This window comes from Mauremys mutica, chromosome 19 (genome assembly GCF_020497125.1).
Source record: "Mauremys mutica isolate MM-2020 ecotype Southern chromosome 19, ASM2049712v1, whole genome shotgun sequence".
Lineage (NCBI taxonomy): Eukaryota > Metazoa > Chordata > Testudines > Geoemydidae > Mauremys > Mauremys mutica.
This window is the reverse complement of record NC_059090.1, coordinates 5426251-5445280: the sequence shown is the minus strand read 5'-3', so window position 1 is coordinate 5445280 and position 19030 is coordinate 5426251. Positions and strand designations below refer to the sequence as shown.

At 53.3% G+C, this 19030-nt stretch overlaps 1 protein-coding gene and 1 long non-coding RNA gene across 5 annotated transcripts in view; both read left to right on the top strand.

Annotated features, from left to right (window-relative positions):
* Positions 1 to 19030, top strand: part of LOC123353287 (maestro heat-like repeat-containing protein family member 2A) — a 133393-nt gene that overhangs the window by 69384 nt on the left and 44979 nt on the right. The window lies entirely within an intron of this gene.
* LOC123353293 lies at positions 10074 to 12054 on the top strand. The gene is made up of 2 exons (XR_006574451.1): positions 10074 to 10502; positions 11939 to 12054. It is a non-coding gene; the product is annotated as an uncharacterized LOC123353293 (long non-coding RNA).

Here is a 19030-nt window from a genome sequence, read left to right as displayed (position 1 = left end):
GGGGCTGGATGTGAGGAAGGGTGTTGAGTGGGGTCAGAGGGCTGGATGAGAGAAAGGGGGGATGGGTGGGGTCCAGGGGGCTGGATGGGAGGAAGGGGGGATGGGTGGGGTTCAGGGGGCTGGAAGGGGGGTGGGGATGGGGTTCAGGGGGCTGGATGGGAGGAAGGGGGGTGTGGGTGGGGGTCAGGGGGCTGGATGGGTGGAAGCGGGGTGGGGTTCGGGGGGCTGGATGGGAGGAAGGGGGGATGGGTGGGGTTCAGGGGGCTGGATGGGAGGAAGGGGGGTGGGGATGGGGTTCAGAGGGCTGGATGGGAGGAAGGGGGGTGTGGGTGGGGGTCAGAGGGCTGGATGGGTGGAAGCGGGGTGGGGTTCGGGGGGCTGGATGGGAGGAACGGGGGATGGGTGGGGTTCAGGGGGCTGGATGGGAGGAAGGGGGTGGGGTTCAGGGGGCTGGATGGGAGGAAGGGGGGTGTGGGTGGGGGTGGGGTACAGGGGGCTGGATGGGAGGAAGGGGTGATGGGTGGGGGTCAGGGGGCTGGATGGGAGGAAGGGGTGTGGGGGTGGGGGTCAGGGGGCTGGATGGGAGGAAGGGGGATGGGTGGGGGTCAGGGGGCTGGATGGGTGGAAGGGGGGTGGGGGTGGAGTTCAGGGGGCTGGATGGGAGGAAGGGGGATGGGTGGGGTTCAGGGGGCTGGATGAGAGAAAGGGGGGATGGGTGGGGTCAGAGGGCTGGATGAGAGAAAGGGGGGATGGGTGGGGTCCAGGGGGCTGGATGGGAGGAAGGGGGGATGGGTGGGGTTCAGGGGGCTGGATGGGAGGAAGGGGTGATGGGTGGGGGTCAGGGGGCTGGATGGGAGGAAGGGGGGATGGGTGGGGGTGGGGTACAGGGGGCTGGATGGGAGGAAGGGGGTGGGGGTGGGGTTCAGGGCGCCGGATGGGAGGAAGGGGGGTGTGGGTGGGGGTCAGGGGGCTGGATGGGTGGAAGGGGGGTGGGGGTGGGGTTCATGGGGCTGGATGGGTGGAAGGGGGGTGTGGGTGGGGTCAGAGGGCTGGATGAGAGAAAGGGGGGATGGGTGGGGTCAGAGGGCTGGATGAGAGAAAGGGGGGATGGGTGGGGTCAGAGGGCTGGATGAGAGAAAGGGGGGATGGGTGGGGTCCAGGGGGCTGGATGGGAGGAAGGGGGGATGGGTGGGGTTCAGGGGGCTGGATGGGAGGAAGGGGGGTGGGGGTGGGTGTCAGGGGGCTGGATGGGAGGAAGGGGGGATGGGAGGACGGGGGGATGGGTGGGGCTATGGGAGGAAGGGGGGTTGGGTGGGGTTCAGGGGGTTGGATGAGAGGAAGGGGGGATGGGTGGGTTTCAGGGGGCTGGATGGGAGGAAGGGGGGATGGGTGGGGTTCAGGGGGCTGGATGACAGGAAGGGGTGATGGGTGCGGTTCAGGGGGCTGGATGGGAGGAAGGGGGGGGGGGTGGGGTTCAGGGGGATGGATGGGAGGAAGGGGGATGTGGGTGGGGTTCAGGGGGCTGGATGGGAGGAAGGGGGTGGGGGTGGGGTTCAGGGGGCTGGATGGGAGGACGGGGGTGGGGGTGGGGTTCAGGGGGCTGGATGGGAGGAAGGGGGGATGGGTGGGGGTCAGGGGGCTGATGGGAGGAAGGGGGGTGTGGGTGGGGTTCAGGGGCTGGATGGGTGGAAGGGGGGTGGGGGGGTTCAGGGGGCTGGATGGGAGGAACGGGGGTGGGGGTGGGGTTCAGGGGGCTGGATGGGAGGAAGGGGGGATGGGTGGGGGTCAGGGGGCTGGATGGGAGGAAGGGGGTGGGGGTGGGGTTCAGGGGGCTGGATGGGAGGAAGGGGGGTGTGGTTGGCGACTGGATGGACCCAGCCCATCCCCCCCACCCCACAAAATTCCCCTCAGTCCCTCCCCTGCCATAACCCCTCCCCCCCTTCTCTCCACCACACAATCAATGTCCTCAGCCTCCCCCCACAGCCAAACCCCTCGCTCCTCTAGGACCCCATCTGGCTCTCACTACCTGCCCCTCCCCCCAGCCCATCCAGCCCACCTCCTCCCCAGTCCCCAAATCCCCCTCTCCCCGTCATTGTGCCACAGAGTCCAGCTCCTGTCCTGCTCTCACCCCCAAACGCCCTTCCTCCCTCCCCACAACTCCGCTCCTCTTCCCCCACCTGTTTCCTCTGCACCCCACCCGTGGGCTGGATTCACCTGTCCCAGGTCCGGCCTTGGCTTCTGGCCACACCACAACTCCACCAGCCACAATGGAGCTAAAACTCTGACCTGCATCTTCACTAGGAGCAGGTTTAGCTGAGCCACATTAGATCCACCTGACCTGAACCCCAGCCCGTGTCTTAGTCCAGGCAAAGAGCCCATGTCCTCCTCAGCGCCTGGCCCAGCTCGGTCAGGTGCTCAATTGAGCGAGAGGGACATAAAAATCTGCTAGGCAGCTTTGACATGCTCAGATCCCAGCTGTAGAGCAGGGAAAACATTCCCCACCGTGCACCACACGCCACAGCCGCCTGCCCGCCCACCCTTCAGCTGAGGGGACGAAAGGCTTTCACCAACATTCATTAATGCAGCTTCACGCCCCTTGGCAGGAGAAGTAGCAGGTAGTAATTAACTCGCTAGTATTCATCACCATGCAATTTTGACAGGTTTCCACGCCCCTTTTAGGGCTCATGTCCCGCCTTCCCACCCCGTTTCCGTTGGCGCCAGAGTGTGGCGCCATCGGCCATTTTGAAAAAAATGTGTGTGTGTGTGTGTGTGTTTGACTAGGGGAAGTGTTGTGTTTGTTTGTGCTTGGGTACATGGAGAGAAAAAGGTTGAAAGAAGAGTGTGAAGAGGAAAAAAGAAAGTGAGTGAGGTTTAGTGGAAAAAAAGAAAATGTGAAAGAAGAGAGGTAAGTTATTGAAGAAAAGAGGCTGCTTATGAAAGAATAGAAGGATTTTTGTTTTTAAAGGGTTAGTTTGAAAGAAGAGAGATTTTTAGTGAGTTTGAGTAAGGAGAGATGATGGTAAAGGCTGAGTTTGGAGAATAGAAAATTTGGAGATAAATGTAAAAGGTGTATTAAATGTCAGGGTGGGTTACGAAAAAATTAAATAATATTGAAAACTAGGTTTAAAAAGGGAAAGGCAGAGCCTGTTTGGCAAGCACAGGGTAAAAAAGTGAATAAAAAAAGCATTTAAACTATTCAATACCAGTGTAGGTTAATAAAAAAAGAGAGAGGTTAAAAGAAAGAACCGGAGAAGAAAAGAGAGCCCTCTGTGCAAAGAGCAAAGATAGAGCACATGGTGAAATCAGAATGAGAGAGAGAGAAGCAGGCAGAGCCCGTTTGCTGAGCACAGGGTAAGAAAGTAACTAGAAAGACATTCAGTATCAGGGTAGGTTAAGAAAAAAAGAGAGAGGTTAAAAGAAAGAAGAGGGCAAGAAAGAGAGCTCCCTCTGCAAAGGGCAAAGCTAGAGAGCACCTGGTGGAATCAGAAAGAGAGCGAGAATTGTCACCTTTCAGTCTTTCTGTAGAATGAGGCAACTCTTCTGGTTCAGACCCTCTCAGACTCGTTATCACCGCCTTTGGATCGGCCCAGTCGGAGGTGGTTTTACAGCAGCGTCATAGAATTCATTTTCCTGAACCAATCCTAGAGTCCCAAGATTTTAAACAAGAGCCAACTCCCACCTTTCCCCCTCCCCTTTAACTGTTTTATTCTTATCTAAAGAAACGGACCCGCCCCCCGCATTTTCCCACCATGTAGCCCTTTTACAGAGGAGTTTTTATAGACGTTAAAACCATAAGCTTTTAGTAACACACCGTTTTAAACAGTTTTTTCCTAGGTTTTAGACTAACAGGTGTTATTTTTTAGTGAGCACAATGTGAAGCTGCAGCAAAGCTCCTGTTAGCAAAGCAGCCTCTGTGAGTCAGTGGATCAGAGATAAGAAGGCTGCTTCTTTCCCAACATTTTTAACAAACACAGGTTAAAGTTACATTAAGTTTTGCAAAGGGAGAATGACTTGAAAAGACAAACCTAGAACACATCCCTTTTGTAGGTGTTGTAATAAAAAAGAGCAGGCAGAAGCACCCTAGGCTTAAAACCCCAGGTTTTTAGTAACAGACAGTTTATAAACCCCTTATTTTGTAAACCATTGAATTAGAAAGAAGATTGCTTCTTCCCCCACTTTTTACCAAAGAGAGGTGAAAGGCTTTCAAGGGAATAAGCACTTGAAAAGACATGCCTAAAGGAAGACATTTTTTTTTATTTAACCCCCTTGGCATAAGTGTTTCAATGAAAAAGAACAGGCAGAAACACCTTAGGTTTAAAACCCCAGGTTTTTAGTAACAGACAGTTTATACACCCCTTATTTTGTAAACCAGTGGATTAGAAAGACAAAGAAGCAAAGCTCCTGTTAGCAAAGTAGCCTCTGTGAGTCAGTGGATCAGAGATAAGAAGGCTGCTTCTTTCCCAAACTTTTTAACAAACACGAGTTAAAGTTACTTTGAAAAGACAAACCTAAGACACATCCCTTTTGTAGGTGTTGTAATAAAAAAATATGCAGAAGCACCCTAGGTTTAAAACCCCAGGTTTTTAGTGACAGTTTATATTCCCCTTATTTTGTAATCCAGTGGATCAGAGATAAGAAGATTGTGTCTTTTAACAAAAGAGGGAGGAAAGGCTTGTAAAGGAATAAACACTTGAAAAGACCAGCCTATTTGAAGACTCATAACCTTCATTTAGCCCCTTAGGCATAGGTGTTTCAATAACATGCAAGTCCGCAGAAACAACCCAGGCTTAAAAACACAGAAAGCCTGTTTATAAACATTTTTCCCTAGGTTTAGGCTAGCACTGGTCATTTTTTTCAGTAAGGACAGCAGGCTTTTGCAGCAAAGCAGCTGTCAGCAACAACAGCCTCTGTAAACCAGTAGGTCAGAGATAAGAAGGCTGCTTCTTTGCCTGCTTTTTAACACATACAAGTGAAAGTTATCAAGTTTTGTAGAGGAATAAACACTTTAAGAGACAAGGCTATATGAATACAGAGCTCTTTAACATTTTTACATGCGTGTTTTAATTAAAAAAGGAGAGCACGCAGAAAACACGCCAGAGTGAAAGCCACAGAACCTTAGTAAGAGCTAGTTTATATCCCCCTTATTTTGTAATCCAGTGGATTAGAGAGAAGTTTCTTTTCCTCCCCATATATTTGAAGCATTATGGTTTTTTAAAGTTTATTTTGAAAAAGCAGTATCGCCTGAGCTGTACCAAAACAAGGCCCCTCTTAGGGATATTTCGTGGACGTTTAGTGAACTAATAAGGCTTAAGATACTAGCCTGTTCTTTTAAAATAGTTTTTTTTAAATACCAAAACAGCAACTGGGTAAGACTATGGAAACTGGCAACTGAGGGGCGTTTACACATGTATTTTAATTTAAAAAAACCCCAATATTGCTTTTTAAAGTTTGGATTTATACAAAAAACACAAGAAAGAATAGTTTCTGTAAAAAAAGTTAGCTGTTTTTTACAGGACCGGCTCTAGGTTTTTTGCCGCCCCAAGCAAAAAAAATTTTGGCTGCCCCCCGTCCCAGCCCTGGGCTCCCCCCTGCACCCCTCTGTTGGCACAGCCCTGGGCTCTCCCACCCACACCCCCTGCTGCCCCAGTGCTGGGCTTCCCCTTCCCCCCCCACTAGTGTCCTCCCCCCAACCTGCTGCCGCCCCAGACCTGGGCTCCACCTTTCCCCCCCACCAGTGCCCCACAGACACACCTCCCTCCGCCGCAGCCCTGGGTCACTGGTAACTCGCTCCCAGGGCGGGTCATTCAGCAGGAATTTTGGATGTGCACAAAACTCTGACAGGATTGGTTCCCATATGGTTACAGAGCTGCAGTAAAGTGGATCAATTTTCAGCTGCTGTGATTGGAGGATATCTGGATGCATATTATAAGACTCTCCTCCATAACTGAGGAAAAGTTGAGGTGCCTTTATTATTCTTTTGTTCCACTCTTTCTTTCTATGGGGAATTTGCCAATGCAATATCACTGTCTTCCTTTTAAACAAACAAACAAAAGTCAATGGCTGTTGAAAATAGCAATTCCAGTCCTGATAACCACTGGGAAGCATTTCTTGCTCCATTTTATCCTACTTTTTCTACAGCAAGTTGCAGTGGATCAGTATATTTGAGAGAAATGAAGTAAGAGCTGCCCAAACTGAGCGGGAGCACTCCTGAATTTTGAGGTGTTCAAATCTGGAGGGCAGGTGCTGGGATGGGGGTGGGGCTGTGGGCTCCGTGGGGGAGCACGGCAGGATGTATGCAGCAGCGTGTCTGGAGTTGCACGGAGCCAGACACGCTGGTCTGAGTGCCACGGTAAGGGGGCTGTGGGGTTGGAGAAGGGGTAGGGAGTTCCGGGGGGGCAGTCAAGGGACAGGGAGCAGGGGAGGTTGGATGGGTCAGAGGTTCAGGGGGCAGTCAAGAGACAGGGAGCGGTTGGATAGGCATGGGAGTCCCAGGGGTGCGTCAGGGGACAGGTAGGGGGTAGGGTTCTGGGGGGCAGTTGGGGCAGGGGTCCCAGGAGGGGGTGATCAGGGCGTGGGGGGGGAGTTGGATGGGTTGGGGTTTCTGTGGGGGGGCAGTCGGAGGGAGTGGATGGTGCAGGGTGGGGCGTCCCTCCCCCTGGAGTGTCCTGTTTTGTGAATGTTCAAATCTGGTCTCCCTGCCATCCACAGCACTCGCAGCACGCTGCCGCATGAGGTCCCCCTCCTTCCTTTCCAGTTGGTAGTGGCCAAGGGAATGCTGGGAATTGTAGTTCTTTCCCTACTCCAGGGCTGGCTCTACAGGCAGGGAGCTAACCAAGGAACTACAGCTCCCAGGGCCCCCTGTTGGTTCTCAGCTCCCATGCCGCCCCTGCAAATGGGCTGCCCCAAGCAGGTGCTTGCTTTGCTAGTGCCTAGAGCTACCCCATTATTTTTTTACCAGAAATATGGAGCCTTCCTCACCCCTGCACTACCTACACACACACACACACACACACACACACTTTTCTCCCCCTCCTTCCCTCTTTTTTTCTTCTTTTTTTAAAATGTTTTTCAAAATCTAAACCAAGGACAAACTTTTTTTTAAAAAGCCAGAGCCACAGAGATCAGGCCATGGGGTAAGAAAGCTGTCCCGAGTTTTAGGGGGCATGTTGCTAACTCTTTTAGTGAAACGGTTTTGTAGGTAGCCTGGCTGTGTACGTTGTTATGCTTTAGCATGGGCAAGCATTTATTATTTGAAAACACTTTTCCATTTTATGAGGTATTCTCTCCCCCCATCTTACGACCTATCAGAAAAATTAACAAAAACAAGCTAAAAGATACATTGTAGCAAGGACTGCAAAGGAACAGTTACAGTATTGACGATTATTACCTTGTCTAAGCGCCTAGAGAATGTATTTTGTTTTGTTTTTATAAAACACTTTTATGCAAACTGTAACCCTAGCTGATGTACAGCATTAAATAATATGAAACAGTGGATGAGAGACCTGAGACATTGTTGAAATCAGAGGGGCTATGATTAAGTCCCAATGCAGAGGGCCTTGGGGTGGAAGATGAAAAGGTACAGCCGAAGCGGAAGATGGTATGGTTTAAGAGGGGTTCTGGGGCTGCTTTGCAATGGTGCATAGGGAGCCTATAACCCTCATGCACAAACACCAGGGCTGGGTGAGGTGGTTGGGCCTTTGTTAGAGGAACAGGCCGTTTGGACACCTTTTGTTGTTGTTGTTGACAAACTGTAACCTAACTGTGTGTATACTACGGGGGCAACCTACTGCCCTTTTGACAAACCCCACATCCCTGGAACTCCATAAAAACATGCTTTACACAGTTATTTTCAACTGACATTTTATTTTACACCACGGCCTGTTTTATTCCCAAAACACCCTCTAACATCATACCATCTTCCGCTTCGGCTGTACCTTTTCATTTTCCACCCCAAGGCCCTCTGCATTTGGGACTTAATCATAGTCCCTCTGATTTCAGGGTTACAGTTTGCATAGAAGTGTTTTATAAAAACAAAACAAAATACATTCTCTAGGCGCTTAGACAAGGTAATAATCATCAATACTGTAACTATTCCTTTGCAGTCCTTGCTACAATGTATCTTTTAGCTTGTTTTTGTTAATAGGTCGTAAGATGGGGGGAGATAATACCTTATAAAATGGAAAAGTGTTTTCAAATAATAAACGCTTGCCCATGCTAAAGCATAACAACTTACACAGCCAAGCTGCCTACAAAACCGTTTCACTAAAAGAGTTAGCAACATGCCCCCTAAAACTCAGGACAGCTTTCTTACCCCATGGCCTGATCTCTGTGGCTCTGGCTTTTGTTAAAAAATGTTTGTCCTTGGTTTAGATTTTCAAAAAAACATTTTAAAAGAAGAAGAATAAAAAGAGGGAAGGAAGGGGAGAAAAGTGTGTGCGTGTGTGTAGGTTGAGCGGGGGTGAGGAAGGCTCCATATTTCTGGTAAAAAACCAGGGGCGGCTCTAGGCACCAGCAAAGCAAGCACCTGCTTGGGGCAGCCCATTTGCAGGGGCGGCATGGGAGCTGAGAACCAACAGGGGGCCCTGGGTGCTGTAGTTCTTTGGTTAGCTCCCTGCCTATAGAGCCAGCCCTGGAGCAGGGAAAGAACTACAATTCCCAGCGTTCCCTTGGCCACTACCAACTGGAAAGGAAGGAGGGGGACCTCATGCAGCAGCGTGCTGCGAGTGCTGTGGATGGCAGGGAGACCAGATCTGAACATTCACAAAACAGGACACTCCAGGGGGAGGGTAGCCCCACCCTGCCACCATCCACTTCCTCTGACTGCCCCCCCCACAGAAACCGCAGCCCATCCAACTCCACCCCCCGCTCCCTGATCACCCCCTCCTGGGACCCCTGCCCCTAACTGCCCCCCAGTACCCCACCCCCTACCTGTCCCCTGACACACCCCTGGGACTCCCATGCCTGTCCAACCGCTGCCTGTCCCCTGACTGCTCCCCCGCACCCCTGACCCATCTAACTCCCCCTCTCTGCCTCTGACTGTGCCCCTGAACCTCTGCCCCATCCAATCCTCCCTGCTCCCTGTCCCTTGACTGCCCCCCCGGAACCTCCTACCCCCTCTCCAAGCCCCCAGTCCCCTTACCGTGGCACTCAGACCAGCGTGTCTGGCTCCGTGCAGCTCCAGACACACTGCTGCACACATCCTGCCATGCTCCCCCACGGCGCCCACAGCCCCGCCCCCACCCCAGCACCTGCCCTCCAGATTTGAACACCTCAAAATTCAGGAGTGCTCCCGCTCAGTTTGGGCAGCTCTTACTTCATTTCTCCCAAATCAAATATACTGATCCACTGTAACTTGCTGTAGAAAAAGTAGGATAAAATGGAGCAAGAAATGCTTCCCAGTGGTTATCAGGACTGGAATTGCTATTTTCAACATCCATTGCCTTTTTTTTTGTTTGTTTGTTTAAAAGGAAGACAGTGATATTGCATTGGTAAATTCCCCATAGAAAGAAAGAGTGGAACAAAAGAATAATAAAGGCACCTGAACTTTTCCTCATTTATGGAGGACAGTCTTATAATATGCATCCAGATATCCTCCAATCACACCAGCTGAAAATTGTTCCACTTTACTGCAGCTCTGTAACTATATGGAAACCAAACCTGTCAGTGTTTTTTTGCACATCCAAAATTCCTGCTGAATGACCCGCCCTGGGAGCGAGTTACCAGTGACCCAGGGCTGCAGCGGAAGGAGGGTGCGGGGGGGGGGAGGGAAGAGCCCAGGGCTGGGGTGGCAGGAGGTCTGTGGGGGGGGCACTGGTGGGGGGGAAAGGAGGAGCCCAGGGCTGGGGTGGCAGGAGGTGTGTGTGGGGGGCACTGGTGGGGGGGAAACGGGGAGCCCAGGGCTGGTGCGGCAGCGGGGTGGGGGGAGGACACAGGTAGGGGGAAAGGGGGAAGACCAGCGCTGGGGCGGCAGGGGGTGTGGGTGGGAGAGCCCAGGGCTGTGGCAGCACGGGGATGCGTGGGGGAGCCCAGAGCTGGGATGGGGGGCAGCCAAAATTTTTTTTGCTTGGGGAGGCAAAAAACCGAGAGCCGGTCCTGATATGTTCTTTTGATATGTTCAATTCCATGCAGCTATCCATTGTTATCGAGGGCCCTATGCCCTGTTGGAGGCAGTGTGACCTAGTGGATACAGCCCTGGACTAAGCTGCAGGAGACCTGGGTTCTAGTCCTGGCACTAGCCAGCTGTGTGACTTTGGGCAAGTCACTTCACTGCTATGTGCCTTAGTTTCCCTGTTTGTACAAAGGGGATTCTGATCTCCACGATAAAGCGCTTAGCTGAAAAGTGCCATATCACTGTGAGGTGTTAGTATTCATTCCCTTTCTCTTCCTCCCAGCCGGGAGCCACAACTACTGCCATAAAGACCACTGTGTTCCAGAAACAACGTCAACCCAATGCTTCCGAAGTGACCTACTCAGGGTGCCGCTTGCCCCCATCCGGCCAGGAGGTAAATATCCGTGTGACCAACGTAGCAGGTGACCAAAACCATCGCTTGCCCTTATTCCACAAGCCTGATGATTCTCAGACCCAGTTTTTCATCTCCACCAACCCTCCCGCTTGGGAACAGAGTTTTAGTAGCAGAGGCTGTAGTGAGGACTCGCAGGGCTAAGATCATACTAAAAATGCTGTGGAGCATTCATATATCAAGCTAAAGGAGCAGCGTGCATTGCGGGATATGGTGTTCTCACCAGGGCCGGCTCCAGGCACCAGCTTAGCAAGCAGGTGCTTGGGGCAGCCACTCCGGAGCGCGGCGGCAGGTCCAGCTATTCAGTGGCAATTCAGCGGAGGGTCCCTCACTCCTGATGGGAGCGAAGGACCTCCCGCTGAAATGCCGCAGATCGCAATTGTGGTTTTTGTTGGGGGGGGCTGCTTGGGGCGGCAAAATCCCTGGAGCCGGCCCTGGTTCTCACCTATCTTTATCATGTGTGCAACTTGTTGGGGGATAGGGTGACCAGACAGCAAATGTGAAAAATCAGGATGGGGGTGGGGGGGTAATAGGAGCCTATATAAGAAAAAGACCCAAAATCTGGACTGTCCCTATAAAATCGGGACATCTGGTCACCCCACTGGGGGAGGGAGCAGGGGTTGTTTCAGGGCTGCCGTGGGGGGGCGGGGGCGGGCAAGTGGGGCAATTTGCCCCGGGCCCCACAGGGGCCCCCATGGAATACAGTATTCTATAGTATTGCAACTTTTTTTATGGAAGGGGCCCCTGAAATTGCTTTGCCCCAGGCCCCCTGAGTCCTCTGGGCAGCCCTGGGTTGTTTGCAAACGAGCAAATAATCAAACAATTGTCGCTCCCCGAATGAAGGAGGTTTGGCCGGACAGTTACTAAGTTGCAGCTGGCACTAGGGGGCGCTGTTGGCTAATGGCAATATCTGTTTCTGCCCATCCACAGCGCTGGGCGAGCAGGGACTGGGCCCTGCAGGCAGGTGCTTTGGCAGAGCTGGGGCAGGGAGCAGAACAGGACTAGCAGGGGATACTCCAGCCTAGAGCAGCAGTGCATTGGCAGAGCGGGTGGGAGCTGTGCTGGGGTAGCTGGGAGCACGGCAGGCCAAGATCGTGGTGTATTGACCGGGCTGCATGGGGAGGCCACAGATTGCACTAGCACAGGATGTTGCAGGTCCGGATCGAGGTGTGTGTCAAAGCTGGGGGAGGCAAGTGCCCATAGCAGCAGCCCCACAGCACCGTGCCTGGGCCCGGGCAGCTCTGTCAGCCTCCTGCATTGAAGAGAACCGGTTTCACTCCAAAGAGGAGGCATTTTCGGGACAAGCGCCTTCGCTCACAGTAACTGCCCTGGCCGCATGGCTGCCGGCCGCGATCAGTGGCTGTGTGAGACGTTGCATTTCTCAAGGGAACCTGGCTCACAGCTCTCTCTGTTCACAGGGGAGGTCGTTGGTACGGTTTGCGTCCAGACTGCGGGGCAGACCCAGCAGTAGCTGACCACATCCCCGTTCCTGTAGCATCGCTGGGTCCTTTGTTAAGGGCAGATGGCAGCAGCTGAAAAGGAGCTTTACATCTTGTGCCACAAGAATCTCATTCAAGCAGGAGGACCACGGAAGGCAGAAGGCAAACGCTGAGCCCCCTCTGAATTCTCCCTGGCGCTCTGAAGCAAAGCAGTCACGCTGAAGGCAACTATTCTCCAGTCTTCACTAGGGGCCCGATCCTGGGACGTGCTTAGGTCACTTAACGGCACTCGGGACCCTTCCAGGATCAGGCCCCATAATTCCATATGCCAGGCTATTATTATCACGTCGCATTTATACTGCACTGGTGCCTAGACGCCAGCCAGGCCTGCGGCCAGCTGTGCTGGGGACTCCAGCAGACAGAGCTCGTGTCTTCCTGTGTGCAAACCACACTTGGCCATGTGCTGAAATCAGAGCACGGGGAAAAGCTAACCTTAGCGTGGTATCAACGCACCACGCCAGCTGTCAGAGACATGGTGTCTGGTGCCCCTTTGTGACATGCTGCAGGCACAGAAGGGTCTGTGGGACTGTGAAGAACAGAGGAGACATGGGGATTTTTTTCACGAATTGTCTCTCTGATTGCAATCGTGCCGCCTGCCCCATGGCTGCAAAGGGTTAACTCAGTCCTCGGCTTTGTTCTGCGGGAACTGGCGTCAGGGCTCTAGACAGCCCCAACCCCAGTGCGTAACACACAGGACAGGGGCCAGGACCTGGGACGAGTGGGCTCCATCCAAACTGGACACCACGTGCTGGTGGCTTGTGGCAAGAAGTGGGGCAGTGGGTGGATGCAGCCCAAAGGGCCTGGCTGGTTTTAGAGACGCTCCCTGCAGCTCCCAGAGAAGCAGGGTCTGCAGAGAAAGAGCCTGTCAGCTGCCCCAGAAGAGCAGGGGGACCAGGGCGAAGTCGGGCCTAGCTAATTCTGGAGAGAAATTCTAAACGTAGATCAGACAGTGTGTGTGCTGGGAGGGGGAGGAGGAGACCTTTTCTACTTGAACCCCTTTGCCATGGGTGGCAAGTTCATAGAAATTTTGGTGGTGCCCAGAACCCGCCCCCCAACTCTGACCCCCCCCAAACCCCACCCCCACCTGCCTAAGGCTGTGGGAGGGAGGTTGGGGGAGAGGTCTGGGGTGCAGGAGGGGCTGAGGGGTGCAGGCTTTGGGACGGAGTTTGGGTGCAGGCTCTCAGCTGGGGGTGGGGGTGTAGGAGGGGGTGAGGGGTGCAGACTCTGGAAGGGAGTTTGGGGATGAGAAGGGGTGTGTCGGAAGGGGAGGGGGTGCATGCTCTGGGAGGGGGCAGGATAGGAGGGAGTGCAGGGGGATGAGGGTTGGGGCTGAGGATGAGGTGTTCATGATGCAGGGGGGGCTCAGGGCTGGAGCAGAGGATTAGGGTGCGGGGGGATAAGGGGTTCATGATGCAGGAGGGGGCTCCAGGCTGGAGCAGAGGATTAGGGTGCAGGGGGATGAGGGTTGGGGCTGAGGATGGGGGGTTCATGATGCAGGGGGGGGCTCCCGGCTGGAGCAGAGGATTAGGGTGCAGGGGGATGAGGGCTCTGGCTGGGGCTGAGGGGTTTGGGGCGTTGGAGAGGCTCAGGGCTAGGGCGGAAGGGCAGGGTAAGGGCAGCCTGCCTCGCCATTAGGGGACGGGGGACGCTAGGATCCTGGGGCAGCAGACAGCAGTTCTGCCGGGAGCCGCTCCGCATAGGAATGTGCTACACCGACAGCACAAACAGGCCCGGGAGAGGTAGGCGCCGCTTTCTTTCAGGCAGGGAATTGGCGGGGCGGGGGGAGACCCGCGGGGGCTGGGGCCCAATCCAGGCAGGGCCGAGGAACAGACCCAGCTCCAAATATTGCTGGAGCAGGGCCCCCAGCCCGGAATATTCCTGGTGCTCGGGCACCTCGAGCCCATATGACCTGCCACCTGTGCCCTTCGCTTCCCGTTTGCCATGTTCCTGTGCAGAACTAATCCTTGGCTGTGAAGCAGCTGTTGGGTGTCGCTGCGTTTATCAGCTGCTGGCAGCTTCCCGGGGGAGTCTATAGACGGGGCCGAACCCTGCTGGAGCTGCTGAGGGGAACAATGGTGCTGTGGGCTGGGGAGCCAGGGTCACAGTGGGGTGGAAGGCGAGATTCCCTCGCACAGAAGTGCCGGCGCCGGCTCATTGCTGGAAAGGGAGCCCCGGAGAGACGGACGTTTTGTCTCCCTGGTACGTTCGTGTGCAGCAAGTTCACATGCGACAGCTTCACCCCCTGGCTTGCTGTGCACTAACTCGCCCTGTGGACAAGCCCTGAGAGAGGTGCAGCTCAGCCGTGACCTGCGACAGGAACAGAGTTTCGTTACAGAAACTATCGACTTCCTCCCTTTCAGTTTACGAACGCTGGTCCAACATTTTCCAGTGTAAGATTTTTTGGGGGGTGGGGGGGGTTTGCCAAAAACCAAAATTTTGGGTTTCCAGCAACTGAGAGCTCAACATTTTGGGGGTTTGGGAGTTCCTGTTTTTCAACAAATGCCCCTGAAAACATCAAAGAAAGCAAAAAAAAAAAAGTTTGTCCACGTTGCCATTTCCTGAGCAACTCTACAGATTAATCTTTGATCTGAATGTCCTGGGTTTCTTAATGGGAGGTTTCCTCTTTACTGCTCCTGGAGGTAATATACCCATTGCTGCAGGCCTGCAATCTAACATCACCTGTAGGTACCCCACTGTCATCAGGTGATGGCCTAGTAACCCCCCTTGGACATCCCACTGTCATCACTCAAGTGCGAATTTGGTGAAGGATACACAAGACCCCAGCTCCCCCCTATGGGCACCTTGGCTCTGTAACAGACAGTACAACAGGGTTTTAGACGCCTCGCAGCTGTGCCGCGGATCCACGCAGGACACTTAGCTGTGCAGCATTGACAGACACGTCTCAGAACAAAACTGTACTCGGATCTAATTTTCCGTGGGGGTTTCTCTGCTGCTATGGTCTGCACAGACCTACAATGCCCAACAGCCATGAAATCCCTGGGGAGCTGGTCTTCCGGCAAAATAGCGATTTGTATCCATTCTGTGTGTTCTGAGGGGCAACCCCTTGCTCCGGCAGGGCTGGGATGTTACGGAGAGGAGCAGCGGCAGGGAAACCCCGGGAGTCCACAGCTCTTCCCAGCACTGGTGCTGTGAAAGAAAAGAGAGAGAGATTGCAGCGAACCCCCCAGGGAGCGTTCTCACCCAGCGTTATCTGCTTCCCCAGGGGATTCCATTTGCAGACAAGGCTGAGGGGGGCAGGCCATGTCTGCTACGGCCCTGCACACGTTTTCTCATCCCAGCTCTGGCTTCTCCTGGGAGCCTGCTGCTCTCGGCAGGTGTCGTGTGAGACTGTGACGCTGGCAGAGCAGGTACCCGCTCATGCCAAGGTCCCTGTCTCCGCTGAACACTGCCAAATACAGAGCTGCAAACAGGCTTGCTCCCCTGTGTATTAGTGTTGTTAAAATAGGTATTCGAATTATAAGAATGTGTTTAGCATTTAGACTGCATTAAATGCATGTGAGTTGCTGCAGCTTTAATCTAATGTAAATCTCTGTATCTTATCTCGCAAAGTAGTATTTGGGCAATTATATTGTAAGCCTCTTTAATTGTATAAATCACCCGACTGGAGAGAGAGATTAACTAGTGTGACGTACGGATCTGCAACGTCCTGCTTAGCAGGACAGGCCCATCGACACCAGATGGACGATTGTGGAACGTTAAAAAGGACAAAAGACTTTGTTGCTCTGCTCCCCTCCCCCCCAAAGAAGATGCGTCCTGCAATTGGATTCCTCACATCCCTTTAGTTTGCAGCTCAGCGCACGTGAGAGGAGGGGGATAAAACCCCTAACAAGGGTTTATCTTTGTGCTGCTTGGAGTCTGGGAGGGGGAGGGGGGCAAGGTTTGTTAGGCATAAGCAAGAGATCCCCAGTTGCTTAGTCTTAACAGACACATTGAGCTTGTTTATTATAGACTTCTGTTACCTTCTGAAACTTAAGATTGTAACTCATTTGTGTGTGTATGTTCACCTGCTTTAACCGTGTCAATACCGCTCTAGTTTCTTTTTGCTGTTAATAAATCCCTATCGAGTTTATTGTAGGATTGTCTACAAACATTGTCTTTGGTGTGAGACTTAAGGTGCCATTGACCTGGGGTAAGTGACTGGTCCTTTGGGACTGGGAGTAACCTGAATCTTGCTGTGATCCTTGGTGTAAGGGACCATCCACCAGAGGGGTAGCTCCCCTGGGTGGTGAGACAGATCGGAGTACCCACGGGGACTGGCTGTGCCTCCGTGGTTAGGCTCTTTTAGTACCTGAGGAGTTTGCACTGGATGATTGGTTGGTGAAATCTAAGTGTAGAACTCACAGCCAGTGTGGGGTTTGTGCCCTGGGGTTGGTACACACGCTCCTGGGTCCCGCCAGGCAGCGGGACAGAGATTAGCTGTAGGGGTAACAGTTTGCAGAGGTGCCCAGACAGGGTTTTTTAACCTTAGCAGTAGATGGGGCTGTGGCCACAGCATTGCTCAGCCCAGGCATTCCAGGACCACTAGTCAGCCTGGCTTCAAAACCCTGAGCTTTTTTTCTTAAAGTTACCCCAGTCTCCCATCCCCGTAGTGTTTGGGCATCCCCCAGTCAGCACCTCGTGAGGCAGGGCTGTTATCCCCACCAGACAGCTGGGGAGATGAGGCTGAGAGAGACTAAGGCCCAGAAGCTCAAAGGTGTTCAGACTCAGTGGAAGTTAGGTCACACAGGGAGCCTGGGGCAGTGCGGGGCCTGAAGCCAGTCTCCTGTGTCCCAGGCTAGAGCGCCGACCTTCTGGTGTTTGAACCTCGAGGGGTCACGCTTCAAAGAAAAACGAAAGCCGGGAGTCCCCTGGGATCACAGGAGTCTGGGAGCTGGGGCTTTAAGCAAAAACACCAAAATCATGAGCTGCCCGTGCTGTGACACTGGGTTTGTAATGAATACACCCTCTGGTGACGTCTGCATAAGGGCCCAAAGGCAGCAGGCCCGGAAAGAATTTGTACCATTGGTGTCAGAGGTCATTGCACCTGGGAGGCAGCAGTGCCCGCAGACGTGCTGTATTTACACGTGCAGTCACTAGAGGGCACTGGCGCCACTGTATTGGTGCCTTGCACCTGTTGCCCAAGCACCTTAGGCTTAGGCTGAGATTCATTTCTCCACTGCCACAGGCTGGGTCCTGCCATCTGGGCCCTGCGCTGCGTCGGGGCTGTGATGATTGTGACGCTGGAAGCAAACCCCTCCCAAGCAGCCTGGCACGCAGCACGGTCCCTGCACCACCCAGCTGCCCACCCTGCCCCTCTGCAGACCAGCGGGTACAGCCAGGACCCGCTGGCTGGGGGCTGTCTACTTGGTCCATGTGCCTCTAGCCGAACAATCTGCTGCCCTAAGCCATCGTTCCTGGCAGCCTCCTCCTCCCCCTCCCCCCAATCCAGCCCCTAATTAGCAGCCATAAATCAGTCCCCTTTCTAGCAGACAGCTCCACTGGTGCTCCCGGGGGGGTCTGCGGCACACCGAGGGGATCACCTGAGCGGGCAACGCCATTCTCACTCCTGGTGGCGTCGCTCACGCTGGGAGAGCTCGTGGGGACATTTATGTAACACACAACAGCCCATCCTTTAGTCCAGTAGCAACCCACGGGAAGCTAACGCCGCCGGGCCGCTCTTCAGCCCCAAAGATTTGAAAAGGACGTCCCGAACCCTTGAAAACCACCACTGGGACTGGGTCGCCTTAACCAACCGCTGGCAAAAGGCCAGTGAGAGGAACCGCGGGGAAGCTGGATTACATACGAATCAGCATGTCTGGCCGGGGCATCCCAGCATGTTTAGAGATTAGCTACTGACTTTATCAACCCAATGGCATATGGCTTTGAAAAGCCAGAGGGGAAGTGAAGTCCTAGAGCTTGTCTGCAGGGGGAGATTTACTGGATCAGGATGTGAATTGAACTAAACTTGAATTAAGGCCAATTTTATTCCAAATGACAGTGTGAACATAGGGGATTAATCCAGTTTAACTAATCCAGTTTTAATTCACACCTTTACTGGATCCAGATTAATTTTCCTGTGTAGACGAGGCCCAAGATAGAAGCAAATGAGCTGCCACTCTTCAAATACAGTAATGAGAGATCCTTAAAGTCCCTCCTGGAAAATCTAGCTTTGATTTCGAGTAAGATAATGGCAGAAATAATGCGTGGAGGCCTCAGGGATGATGGTACCGTGAGCAAAGAACAGTGCTGGGGGTTAGATGAGGCAGGCTGTGTCGGCAGCTGAGGAGATGGTCAAGATTTCCTACAGTGATGAGTGATTTTGAGGGCCCATCTTCAGACACATGCAAGAGGCCTTATTTTCAGTGCTTATTCTCACCCTCTGAAAATCGGGCCTCTTTAAACTGTGTCGAGTTGGGGCCCAAAAATCGAGGGACCCAAAATCGCTGGGCACTTTGGAAAGTCTTGGCTGGGTGTCTGAGCCAGTCGTGCCCAGGGCTCTCGTCCCTGCACTAAGGGGAGCCATGGCAGCACGTGGCATCGAGGGAACCTCTGAACCGTGGGGAAGTGCCACATTGTGACTTGCTCTCCCTCTCAGACACCAGTGGCAACATTAACCATCCCGAGCGAGTTCATAGAATCATAGAATCATAGAATCTCAGGGTTGGAAGGGACCTCAGGAGGTCATCTAGTCCAACCCCCTGCTCAAAGCAGGACCAAACCCAACTAAATCATCCCAGCCAGGGCTTTGTCAAGCCTGACCTTAAAAACCTCTAAGGAAGGAGATTCCACTACCTCCCTAGGTAACCCATTCCAGTTCTTCACCACCCTACTAGTGAAAAAGTTTTTCCTAATATCCAACCTAAACCTCCCCCTCTGCAACTTGAGTGGGGCCCAAAACTGGACACAGTACTCCAAATGAGGCCTCACCAGTGCTGAGTAGAGGGGGATGATCACATCCCTCGATCTGCTGGAAATGCCCCTACTTATACACCCCAAAATGCCATTAGCCTT